This window comes from Acartia tonsa, chromosome 11 (assembly GCF_053477335.1).
Source record: "Acartia tonsa isolate MP-2025a chromosome 11, ASM5347733v1, whole genome shotgun sequence".
Taxonomy (NCBI): domain Eukaryota; kingdom Metazoa; phylum Arthropoda; class Copepoda; order Calanoida; family Acartiidae; genus Acartia; species Acartia tonsa.
Window position 1 is genome coordinate 2,422,285 of NC_137270.1, and position 13,922 is coordinate 2,436,206.

The window sequence follows — 13,922 nt, forward strand, 5'->3', positions numbered from 1 at the left end:
AGCTTCTCAAAGGTCTGGGAATGTTTGTGGAGAGTGCCACCACTCTCCCAATTAAGAAAAATCCCACCTAGAAAAAAAAACCAACATTCAACAGTTTAAATTAAAAATGGAAATAGTTTAAGAGTAGAACTGACTTTCCCTCCCCCCTAATGAGTCTTAAAAGGCCTCATAAAGGTGTAGCAGCTATTTTTGGTCTGTAAATTAAGAAAAAAGTTTTTCATTTTGGATAGCTCTTGTTGGCTAAGGATATAACCCTTAAATAATTATTGTTTAAATAAGAAGGCTAATTTATTTAATATTTATGACGTTTTTTACCAAACCTTTATTTTCTAATTTCATTATTGTAAATCTATTTTAAAACAAAATTGTTCTAAATATCAAATTATTGTGTGTAACAACAAAAAGAAAAATTGTCCAAAACAGTAGAAAAGTACAGTAAAATCTAAAATTCAAAACTTAGGTGACATCTAAAAATGCGCTAAAACCATTTTTAGATGTTGACACATAATTTTTGAATTTTAGATTTTACTGTACTTTTTAAATAAAAACTGAAATATCTTTTTAATGGTTTATTAATTGCCTTAAAAATCTAAGAAAATAAGCCATTAATCATTAAATTCTTATATCTATAAGTGGGGCAAAATTGCTTTCAAAAAAGTTCTCATGAAAAAACACACTGTACAAATGTTATTTTGGGGGGTGGGATATTATTTTTAGGGGCAATTACCTTGAGAGGTTGAAGGTTGAAATATTTTTTTCAAATCCCTTCCATAACTAATAAGATGGGGTTAATTCTGATCATAATTTAAGTTATTTAATTCTTTAAATTGCAGATTTTACTTATCCCGTATATATGTAATGTTATATAACAGCATTCACCAATTAAAGTTTTTTTTTAAATAACAACCACAGCCACAATGGTTATTTATCTTAATCGACAGATTTCCGCGGATATTGATATGAAATATTATAAGATTAAAACCAGTTTTGTTAGGCCAGAGGGGCCGAAGTCTATGGCTATCAAAATTGGTATTAATTTTATGATTTCTTTTTAATATTCAAGGTCAACTGTTTATAATACGATGCTATACATGAATTTTTCAAATGGCTGAAAACCGGTTCTAATACAGCGAATATTAATCGGTTTCGAAGCCATACAGCAAAGTGATATGCAGGTGCGCTAAAGAACCACCGACGAAAATGGCTCTACGAAATCCAGTCCTCTACTCTAACAAAATATGGAATGAGCCAGACCTAAAAATGTACTTCTGCCCAAAGTAACTACTAAAGTAACAGGATGTTTGTACCAAAGGATCTCGCTAACCGCTGAACCGATCGGGTTCTCCTTAACAGGGTAGCTTCTCCTGGTAAGGGTTATAACTATTTTGGGGGAGGGTACCACCAGCATCCCAAGAGAAATTGCCCCTAGAAGAAAATCATCCCCCCAAAAAACAAAATGAAAAATGTGCCCCCCCCCCTCCAAAAAAAAATAAATTCCCTTCCCCCCCAAAAAAATTTTTCTACTTTTTCTTTAAAAATCTAGAATAATAAATTAGGATATCAATTCGACTCTCCCCTCCTCAAGTGCCCCTAGAGGCCTCTAGGGCGTAGCCGCTAGTTGTATATATAGACATAAAATGGTGGATAGATAGATACTATCGGACCATAAATAATGTATATGAAACATATTGTAAAATATTGCTATCTCATATTCAATTCAACATTCAATGCGTGATAAAAATTGACAAGAACCGAATACATCCATAACTCAAAATATATATCACGCCAGAAAGAGAGCGGGGGGGATAATAGGATATAACACTAGTCCCCAAAGTTTTATAATAACATTTTTACTATTTGTTGGCTGAACAACTTTAAGGACTTTTAATGATTTTTGATTGGTTGAGTATCCAAACGTTTCAATTATTAATTGTAAACTACAGTAGGGGTAAATATATGTAATATCATTGGGGATTTACATCAAATTATCGGCCATTGCTTTGTCCCTTTAGATCTCTGTGTTTTGGTCTACTTTTTTTGCTTTACCTATGACTTTATGGTAGTTAAAATTCACTTATGTTCTTGTAATAGCAGCTAGCAGCAAATATCAATCTTATATTCTTTAGATTAGGGGGGTAATTTGGTTTGTCATAATTGAGGGTGTGTTCATCAAATTATAGTGCAGCTTCGCACCAATCTGTCTATACAATGTTTTTAAAACTTAAAGTTGTTATTTCATATGTGAAAGAAATATTTTTCTATTTTGTTCAATTTTACGTTATGAATATTTAATAGAGAAAGATATCTTTTTAATGGTTCTGGGAGCGCAACTACTCTGTATGTGACCATAATGGGGACGTATGTCACTAATTTACTAGGATCTATAGTGATTTCTTTTTTGTAGCGTAGCTACTCTTCAACTGCCTTGTCCATGCGCCCGTGTTGAACTTACTGAAAGATAGTTTACAAATACACAGCCTTGATTTTTAATAACTTTCCTCATTTTTTTTGTATTATTCCTGTATATCAATCTATTGATTTTCTTTCCATTTAGATTTAGTACTTTACCAAATGCTGCGTGCTACTTTTGTAGTTTTACAAAAATGGAAGTCTTTTTTTTTATAAAATTTGCTGCTCTTGACCATGATATCTTTTTTTGCTTGTAACAGCTTATCTATAAACATCATATTTCTTATTTTCATGTTCTTGACCGTAGATCCTTCTGTCTAACATTCACTTTAAAAATGTTTACTAAAACTTCTATGATTATGAGCAGACAATACAAATTATAAAAAGCTTTACTCCTAAAATATAAAGGTTTTTTATTGTCTGAAACTAAAGATCTCAGGTCCGAAAGAGTTGTACTCCTTAAGGAAGATTTATGGGGGGTATTTTTAGGCTATTTTCTGACTTTTTTACCCTTAGGAGTAAGGGGGTAAGTAACTAGTTACTATATTCTAAATGATTCATAAAAATGTCACATATTGTGATTTATTATTGACTTTATCTGCTAAAATTCAAAATGTGCACCATCTATTAAATTTATAATCAATATCATAACATAAAGTTTCATCCAATAGAAGTATACTTTACTTTTTTATATTGTTTTCTTGTTTTACTTGTTATTGCATCGCTACCAATGGCTGTTATTTTCCTTGTAAATTTGATATAATATTTTTATACACTTTTGTTAATAAGAAATATAGACATGTTATTTCAGGCAAACTGTTAACTTATAGCTTGTCATCATATTTAAAAGTTTAGATTTTATAATGCAGTAGCCGCTGAGCCCTAGAACCTAAAAGACAAGAAGCGGTAAAAATAGCCTAAAACCAACCCAAATCTAAAACTATAACGGGTTCTACTTCTTTAAAAAGAAGAAATCAATACCATCAGTAGCTATTAAATCTTAAGCTTCAGAAAAAAAAATACTACTAATATATAATATAAGATGCGGAGTAGCAAAAAATAGCTTAGATATTCTTTTCCTAGCGTCTACGCCCCTAGAGGCCTCTAGTGGCACTTTAAATGTTTGGTTAAAAAAATACGTTACCTATCTATATTGCGTTCAAGTCTCTATGATACGTCTATCTACGTTGCGTTCAAGTCTATATAAGTACAAAAAATTTCTCTTGGAAAAGTGGTGGTATCCTCCCCCAAAATAGACATAAACCTTCCCTGACCTATGAAAAGCTATCCTGTTAAGGAGAACCTAATCGGTTGAGCTGTTAGCGAGATCCTACGGTACAGACAAACAGACAGACAGACAAACAGCCTTTTACTTTATTATAAGGATTGTAATCAAGTAAAAATATTTTACAAGCATTACACTTTTAAAATGTTAAATTAAATAACTCACTAAGAGATATTGACTGTCATGATTTCAAGATTGTAACCAAAAACTTTATTAGTACATACTATTGCCACTAGGTTTAAAACAGCATATATGAATACTATTTAAACATTATTTTTAATTAGATTTAGACATAAAATTAATTAATTACATTATTTAGAGGTTTAATATGAAATTATAATTGAAAAAAAAGTATATCAACAGTAAAAATTAATTAAGCAGAGTTTTCTGGAAAAAATGACAAATTATTAAAAAAACTAATATTTTTATGTCATCCACGTACAGAATAGTTACATTAAAATCTGCATATTTTGGAAAGGTTATTCCTCTATCAAATCTAAGTCATGATCAATCTATACTTGTCTAAGCGAAGTTTTTTTTATAACTAGGGTCGGTCCGTCCGGAACAGTTAGTTCTTTTCGTTGGACAAACTTTGAATGGTGATTCCTGTAACAAATATTTACGATTTAGAAAGCGTAGCAACTCTATGATTGTTATCAAAATTTTCGTACGTAATTAAGTAATTATCTTATTTACTTGATTTTTGGAATACTGATTCCCGGGACTATAAAGTACAATTTAAGACGTGAAGCATTTTTATAATCAAGTCCTAAAAATGTAAGAATAGAATGATTTTATATACTTAGTTCTCTTCTTCTGCCCTGAATATTATCAGAGCTGGATCTTTAAATCATTTTAGTTGTGAGCCAGATCGGGGTGAGCAAACTTTCCAACAATGAGAGCAAAGCATTTTATGAAATGCCGCGCTGTAATTGGCTGAAATTCGGCTCACCCCGATCTGGCTCACAACTAAAATGATTTAAGTATTCAGCTCTGGTTTTAGTGTTGTTAAAATCCTAGAACAAAGTAAATTATACACTTGGTGCTTATTGGTACAGGGAATATTCACCAAAAGAAATTAGCCTTCTATCTTCAATAGCACAGCCAAGAAAATCACATAGCTGGCAATACAATCAGTGAATTATAGAGTAGCTTCGCCACTAATAAATAGATGACAAGATTGAAAGTTGTTATGAACAAGTTGACACCTAATTACTTTTGCTAATACAAAATGTGTCAACTCCAGGGATCTAAAGGGATAGGACAATGGCCGATAAATTGATATTCATCCCCTCAGATGATACTCTCTTGTAGATTGCAATTGTTGGTTGAAACGTTTGGACTGGATACCAACCAATCAAAATTCAATAAAAGTCTCCAAAGTCGATAAGCTACAATTTAAATAGAAACGTTATTATGAAACTTTGGGGACTAGTGTAATAAACAGCCCAATGTCCCCTCCCTCCCTGGTCACCTTTTACTTCTTCCTGGTAAATTTAACAGAAAGGATAAACTTTCTTTTTAATACAACTATCCATGACGACGCAACCATAGCGTGATACGTAGCGCATCTGCTCGTCGTGAAAATATTGACGTCAAAATAAAATTAAACATATAGGGGGTAGTTGCACGAAGTGCATTTAAACTTGAACTGCATAATTTTTTCTGTTCAATAGTTTAAACTTCATCTATTTAAAAATATTTTAAAATGACTTGAAATTCATATTTTTTAGATATTTGCAACCTATATGACTGTCTTGTTTTCATAAACTTAGCATTATGACTATTTTGGTGGTTCCTAATTGATTGCTATTTATTGTATAATACAAAATAATGGCATTCTTGTAAATTATGCTTGCAATCAGACTCTTTAAATGCACTTAATGCAACTATCCCTTTGTTACAATATTGCGTACTATAGCTTAAAGTAATAAACTCGCAATTCATAAAAAAAAAATATTTAAAGTCCAGTAGCGGTTTATATTATACATTTTTACGAAAACCAAAATTGCACATAAAAATAGGTACAGGAGAAAAATAGTTTTGCAATTCACATCTTTTACATATCAAATGATATATATCCATAATATATATATTCATTGCAGCGAAGCTCAATAAATATAATCAAGGATGACAACATCCATAAGTAGCGAAGCTTAAAAATTATGGATGGATATACGGAAAAATTAACTAAAGAGCAGGTCATAAAAGATAAACTTTAATTTAAAATAAGTCAAAAAACGTTTTTGAAATTTAGAACGTGAAATCTGGTAATCGATCTAGCAAAAAAATTAGCAAATCTTAATGAAACTTTGTGGAAATGTGTAAAATTCAAATTTTCAGCCGTATATCTTAAATAGGTGTTGAGAAAATCATGAAAACTTAAAAATCTAAGACATTTCAAATTATAAAGTAACTTTGCTACTAATAAGGCAGTTGGGACAAACTAACCTATTAAATATTTAAATACAAAGCGCGCTTTTAAATATAGAAAAAATGGAACATATAAGTCTAATAAAAACACATTTTAAAAAATATAGAAAAGCTATACATAAAGAAAAATGCATTGACATAAAAATTGCAAATTCATGATATTTGAAAAAAATGGACATTTTCAATTTTACACCTGAAGAGTCATCATATAAAATATGTGTGCTCATCTAAAGCTGCAGAATTGGGGGGAAAAAGTACTGTAGATTTACCTATAAATAGGAGAGCAAAATCTCTTATTTTCTGTCCAAACACCGCGGTTAACACCCATCAGACATCCAACTCTTTGATTGCACGACCCTTGCCGGGAAGTCCTAATTGTGCATGGTAATAAGTTGCGATTGTTTTTGGGCCAAGGCATTTTCCCTACTCCAACAACATATTTTATGTCGCGCTCCTGACAAAGCAGCAGTAGGAACTATTCTTAACATCTAACGCAATGTTATGCCGAGATTCGAACCTAAGACCTCCCCGACTTTAAAAACTTAGACAAAATGAATACACACTAGAATATGTTACATCTTCTGCTGACAAGATTTACTCACACGTACGGATATTTGAATGGATATAGAACACGTGGATATTGTGACAGGGTATTGTTTGCGTCAATTTAGGTTGCTTGCATGGTCCTCATGGTCAGGGGAGGGGATGGGTTCACCAGTTGTGAGAAACATTTTATCAAGGTATACAAAAATCTCTTATAATATCCACGTATTCTTTATCCATTGGAAATATGTATTCTTTGTTGGTGTACCTTTCTATTAGCATAGCTATTCATCAAATATGGTTTATGTCCAATAGGAAGTTTTAACAATAGGGTATAGTCTAAAGGGTTTGGTAATGAAGTTAATATATTGTTGATTTAGTGTGGTATTCGGCAACCGTGAGCCATGCCTATGGCACCCCTGATCTGGGGTTCGGTGGAGGGTCAATGGCCCTCCCCCGAGTCCTGGGGAAGGGGTCTAGTGACCCCCTCCCTACGCTTAGAATTAATGATTGAATCTGTCATGTTTATTATGGTTAACTGTATTCTTAATTCTCCCCCACCCTTTTCAGGGATGGGGGATCATTATTGCCCAAACTGACCATTGTATATGTATTATTGATGCTTTTATGTTATGATTATTTATTCCTATCCATGTAATTATTGTTTGTTGTATATAGCTTTAGTATCTTTTAAACCTTCAATAAAGTGACAACTGAAAATAGATGTTGATCATTATCTAGTGAAAGCTAGAGAAGCGTAGCTTCTCTATAGTAAGGTGTCCACGTCTGTTACACTGCCGTAATCTAATTGAACTCCGGTGTCTGCCATTTATCCTCGGCGGATACCACATTAGCATTTAGAATGGTTATAACTAATACAATTAGGCTTAATATACAATATATATATGTATTAAATAAGTATACAATGCAGTAGTTTGAATTCAATGTATATTCAATATCTAAATTTGTATAGCTTTGATTCTATGAATCTTGGTTTATATACTACTAGCGGATACGCCCCCTAGAGGCCTCTAGTGGCACTTTAAATGTTTGGTTTTTTGGTTTAAGTCTCTACGATACTGATGCTTTCAAGTCTCTTTGCAAGTTACTAAGTTACCATGCAATGTTGCGTAGGAGTCTCTATACTTAAAATTAAAATTTCGATTTATTGTGATTTCTCTTGGGAGGTTGGTGGTACCCTCCCCCAAAATAGTTATAAACCTTCCCGGGACCTATGAGAAGCTACCCTGTTAAGGAGAGCTCGATCGGTTCAGCTGTTAGCGAGATCCTTCGGTACACACAAACAGACAAACAAACAGACAGACAAACATCCTGTTACTTTATTATAAGGATTATATTATAGGATTTAACATAAAAGGTTTCTTGCTGTTTGTACTTTAAATTTTGTCTTGAGAGTCTAAACGTCGTTCTAATAACAGCAGTTAGATGTGGAATTTAGACTTTAAAACGGTGTTTGATATGATAATCAAATTATATCAGAAAATTATGATCATGGAAAGAAAACGAAGTTGCCGGTTTCATCGTATTTTCACAGTAGCTTTTGAAGGGTTATTTTAGGTTAGGTTAGGTTAAGTAAATATTAATGTCTTTCCCGCAGGGCTAGAGACCCCGCAGGGGCTAGAAATAGGAGAAAGGCTACTGTGAAAAAACGACGAAACCGGCAACTTCGTTTTCTTTCCATGATCCGAAAATTTTGTTAATCAGTGCAGTAATTGTAGATATTAAGTGTTTAAAAAAACCGATGATATTATAATAAATAAAAGAAAATTGCAAAATAAATTGAAGAGAAAAGTTGAAGAGAAACTCACAAACGATTATAATTGAGAAGGCTTCAATAAAGCAAAAAATATTTTTTTATTGAAGAAGTTTGTTCAGGTTCTTATTTGTGTAGTATAGCTATATGATAACGCGTTTTTTTGAGAATATGACAAGTCGTGATTTTAGCAAGACCTCGACGGACTAAGTAAGTTGTATATTTGATGTTCTTTGATTTGTTTAAATAAAAATTCAGCAGTCTGCTTTAAATCCTGTAAGTGGCATGGAAAAAAGTGAATTACAGAAAAGCTTCGATTGACATTTTACATGTGTTAATTTTATATTGTTCTACTATTTCAAAGCTTCGTTTTAATGGATGTTATCATCCTTGTTGGTTACATAGAGACATGGATGGAAAATTTGTGCCAAGTGGAAAAATGTGTGTCATTAAGAATTTTAAACTTTACTACTTTACTAGCTCTAACTACTCCAGGCAAACAAAATCTCATACTTTTAAAACAAAATATCCGTCATGTATACCATTAAATACATTACTTACATAAACTGTAAACTACTTGAACAAACTATTCTCATCAAGGTTATTTTTAAGGTGCGAAGCTTTGCTGCAATTCTAGGTATATTCGTAGCGGAGAGTTCTTATCCACAATTTATGCATCATAATTAAGTCCCATAAGGTATTAAATTTGGACATATAAAGCATGTTTTTTCTTCAATCATAGCAATTTTAAAATCTGATAATGTCTGTTTGATATAATTTTTTAAAGCTATTTTGAAATATTGATTCCTATTACAACATAATAAAATTTTATACGTAAAAGTTCTCTATAATCAAGTCCTAAAAAGTAAGTATTTTTATAAACATTTTCCAACAAATTTACTTACATTTACATATAATTTTGATTATTCAGTTGAGACAATCTATTCGTTTGTCCTACTATTTCAAAGCTCTTCTTTTACGGATGTTGTGGAACCCGGTATTAGTGTCTTAGAAATTATCTTAGTGACGTAAAAAAAATAGGATGTGTCGATACTACTAGGATTTTTAAGAATTGTTAACATAGGCCTGAAATCAAGATTTTTGTGCTTTTAAAAAATATTAAAAATATTTCTAAAAATTCTACATTATTTTTGCTCACTTTTAAAAAACAAAATCAACTTTTTTTTATTTTTTTTTTATAAAATTGTCTTTCAAAATTGAAATAAGATCTATCAGCTGATATTGTACTTCTTACATAACTCAAGAGTTGACTTACAATGTGTAAATATTCTATAGATTATTTAGCAAAATAATAAAAAACCTATATGTAATTTCGTGATTAATAATTGGCTTAATCTTACATTAAACATTGAATGATTTTAAATAATTTTCAAATATTTGCTTTAATAATTATACTTATTGTATAAACCCCTCATAAGTTAGCGCAAAATGCCATATATTTTATCACATATGAGCTATTTTTTAAGCCAGCTTTTTAGTCAAAATTTCAAACCAATAACAATTAAATCAAAAGATATTAGGTTAAAACTATATATAAACGAGAGTAAAGAAATAAGATATTGCTATCAACAACAACAAAAAAGGGTTTTGTCTAGTTTTTGGTAAAAATAACGCATATTTATCATTTTAAATTAAAGCTATCTTTTCAAGATTATATCTATAAATTTGTCTGTATTTTATAACTTATACCTGTTACCATGAAAAATCAATTGATTTTCCATAATAATTTTATTTCTATATTAAATTTAGAGACAGCTAATTTTTCTTTAAATATAATGAGATGTTTATCAGAAATTTTTAATTAAGCATAATAATGTATATATAAAAAAGACAATTACGAATAAAAACAAAACAATCAATTATTAGATTATTTATATCAATAAATTTAACGGAATTTGAACATAATTGTTAAAAAAGCTAGCTTAAACAGTTTTGCCATTAAAAAATAACCTTCTTTATGAATGGTACATTCTAACAAGGGTAATGATATCCAGTAGAGCAACATATTTAACAAATATGTCTTTAAATAATCAGTCTATTTAACAAATATCTTTTTAAAATGCATAAGTTATATTACCTCTCACAAGATTGTTTAGTCCTTTGACACTGTACATAATTATTATTTGATTGATCTATCCTTAATTTTTATTCATATTCAATTTTATTGTTTGTATATAAATATTTAATACCTGTATTATAATACGGTTATTATTTTTTTTGCTATGTTTTTATAAAATAAATATCTAAGCAAATGTTACCAATTCTTATAATTATCTGGAATTGAAAAGAATTACTTTCATTCGGTTGCTAAAAAGAGGAGAAAAAGAAATGTATTGAGTCAGATAGTAGCCTTAACCTGTACAGCTTTACATTTATTTCATAGATAAATTGAAATTGAAATTAGATAAAATTATTAATTGATTTTAGATTATTAAACAAGACATGTTAGAATTATCCTATCAATTTCAAACTCTTCATGATGATTCCTATGACAGTTAGGTATAATTTAGAAAGCAACTCTATCATTGTTAACAGAAAGTCAGTACGTCCATTTAAAACATGCTTTGTGTGTTTTTTGGCTGCTATTGAAGAAAGACAACTGAAATTTTAAGTGAAAAGGTCTTTTAAGAGGTGTTTTAATGTATTTTTTTTTACAGTAGCTTTTGATGGATTATTTTAGGTTAGGTTAGGTGATTGCCCTGCAGGGTTAGGAAAATGGCCCCGCATGGATAGAGCCCCCCCCCCCGCAGTGGCTAGAAATAGGATAAAATCTACTGTGAAAATACCAAGAAACGTCCCTTAAGAGGCATTGTCATGAAAGGGACTATACCCAAGATATATGTGCATCTACTTAACGACTTCCAAAATTTGAGGGTGCCCTCAAGTAATCACCCTTTCCCCCCCCCCCCTACATCTACTCTATACATTATTTTGTCTGTCTGACTGTCGGTCATGCTTAAAAAACCTTATTGTTGGAGAAATGTTATTTTCACGACTGCTTTTTTAGATAGCCAGCTGTAAGTTTTAGTCAAGATACCTTATATTTATACAGATCTGCTCCATATATTTATTGTCTGTCTGTCTGACAGATATACTTAAAAGGACAATTTAGTTTTAAAAGAAAAAAAATTAAAAAATGTTGGTGGTTTTTTTTCTAAGCGCGTGAGGGTTCAGGTACCCTATCCTAAAATAGTTATAAACCTTCCCATGACCTATGACCTATGTCCCTGCAAAGGAGAAGCATATTAGTTTGAAGATCCTTCCATATAAATAGACACACACACACAAACATTCTTTTACTTTGATATAAGGATTAGCATTTTGTTACTGTATCCTATTACTAGCGGCTACGCCTTAGAGGCCTCTTGGGGCACTTGAGGAGGAGAGAGTCCAATTTAATAAACCAATTTATTTTTCTAGATTTTAAAAGAAAAAGACAAACTAACAAACAAAGAGACAGACAAACAGACATCCTGTTACTTTATTATATCCTATTATATAAATTAGTAAGCTAAGCTTTTTTTGACTGTAGCAACGGATCTTGTTAACCGCTGAACCTAAAGGGTTCTTCTTTACAGTGAAGCTTATTATAGGTATAGAGAAGTTTATAACTATTTAGGAAGAGGGCTCTCCACTCTCCAAAAAAATAACACCTAGAAAAAAAGTACCATCTCCGCAATTTTACTTCTTTGTTTTAAAACTTAAATTGAAAATTGGAAGAATGAACTTTCCCCCTTACCACCCTAAAAGCTTCTAGTGATGTTACTGCTAGTGATAATATATTATAGTTTATATCAACATAATATGCGGATTTTAAGAAAAATTTAATCAAATATGCGGACTTTTTTCAACCTTTTTTTGACAACATTTATTAGACATATTAGAATTATACTATTGATTTCAAATTTTGCACGGAAGTATTTCCTTTTACTGTATGCTATATTTACGCAATTTTGCAACAAATTTATGTGCAATTTCATTTAGACTTCAAAATTAATATTCTGCTTTATTAAGTTCTGACACTCTAGCTATTGTGCGTTTGTTCTACCTTCTGATTTTTGTGCTTCGTTTTTATGGATGTTGTCATCCTTGTCTAGAAAATACAAATTAATTAATCTATGGTAGAAAGTACAGAGAGTATAAATTATCTCCTACATTTTCTTTATCAATTATCAATTATCAATCACCTCTATTATCCATCTCTTTTTTAGGGGTTAGCTTTCCCACCTCCCCTCTAATCCCTCGTTTTTAGTTACGTCACTAAGATAATTTCTAAGACACTAATACCGGGTTCGATGTTGTGTCATCCTTGTTATAACAACAATCTCCAACTTAATCTTTGCAAGGCAACTTTAGAAAGAAAAGTGAAAGGGGAACTTGTCTAAAAAAGGTTGTTGAACTTGTACATATGATGAAACTGGATTAAAAAGTATGAAAAGTTTTTTAATACGATCAACGAGAAGATGCTTTTTATATTGCCTAAAAAAAGGGGACATATTTAAAAACGTGGGCAGATGTATCCCGTATGACATCATATTTATATAAAGGACTATTTTAAAATTACTTCATTATGGATGTTTCTGCCAAAAGTTCTTAAATTTATCCCCTTTTTATGGGTACTTTAAATAGATTCTAAGAGAAGTCATATTAATCTTTCCCTCAATTACATTGAAGAGAAAAATAAGGAAGACCAACGCATAAATTATAAGTTTAATACTTGATGCTTATTGGTATTGGAAAACTTAATTTTGTGGGAACGCCTTCCTGATTACCTCCCCCCTCACGCGCTAGTTTTAGAAAATTACTAAATATTTATTTGTGTAATGATTTGTATTCTATTTATATGTTTTTCATGGAATTTTCCTCCAAGCTGATTAAAATTCTTGCAGGATATTGATAGTGTCTACGGAATACAGTTTATGCAGACAAATTTAATTTAAACAAATTCTATATTGCAAGAAGTGTGAGGACATTTTGATTAGTTGGTTTATTTTACTGAGAGTCCAAACAGTTCAACCCCTAATTGTAATCTACAGAAGGAGTAGTTTTGTGAATCATCATTTGAGTTGTACACCAGATTATCAGTCATTGTCTTATAACTTTAGATCCCTGTATATATTATTTAGAAATAACTGATAAAAAATCTAGTTTTTAGCCAACGAAAAAGAGTACTAGAATATACAACTTTGGGTACCTGTGTCATTTGTGTAACTTTATTTACTGTTCTGCACCTCTAGCCTCTTTTTTACCAGAACAATTTTGGGATTCATCAAAAAGGTTTCAATATTTTTTCAACCAGGTTTTTAAGACTTGAATATTATTTTAAAATAAACTTTGATAAAGTAATAGGATGTCTCTCTGTTCGTCTGTCTGTTTGTACCGCTAAACCGATTAGGTTCTTCGTTACAGGGTAGCTTCTCAAAGGTCCTGAGAAGGTTTATAACTATTTATGGGGAA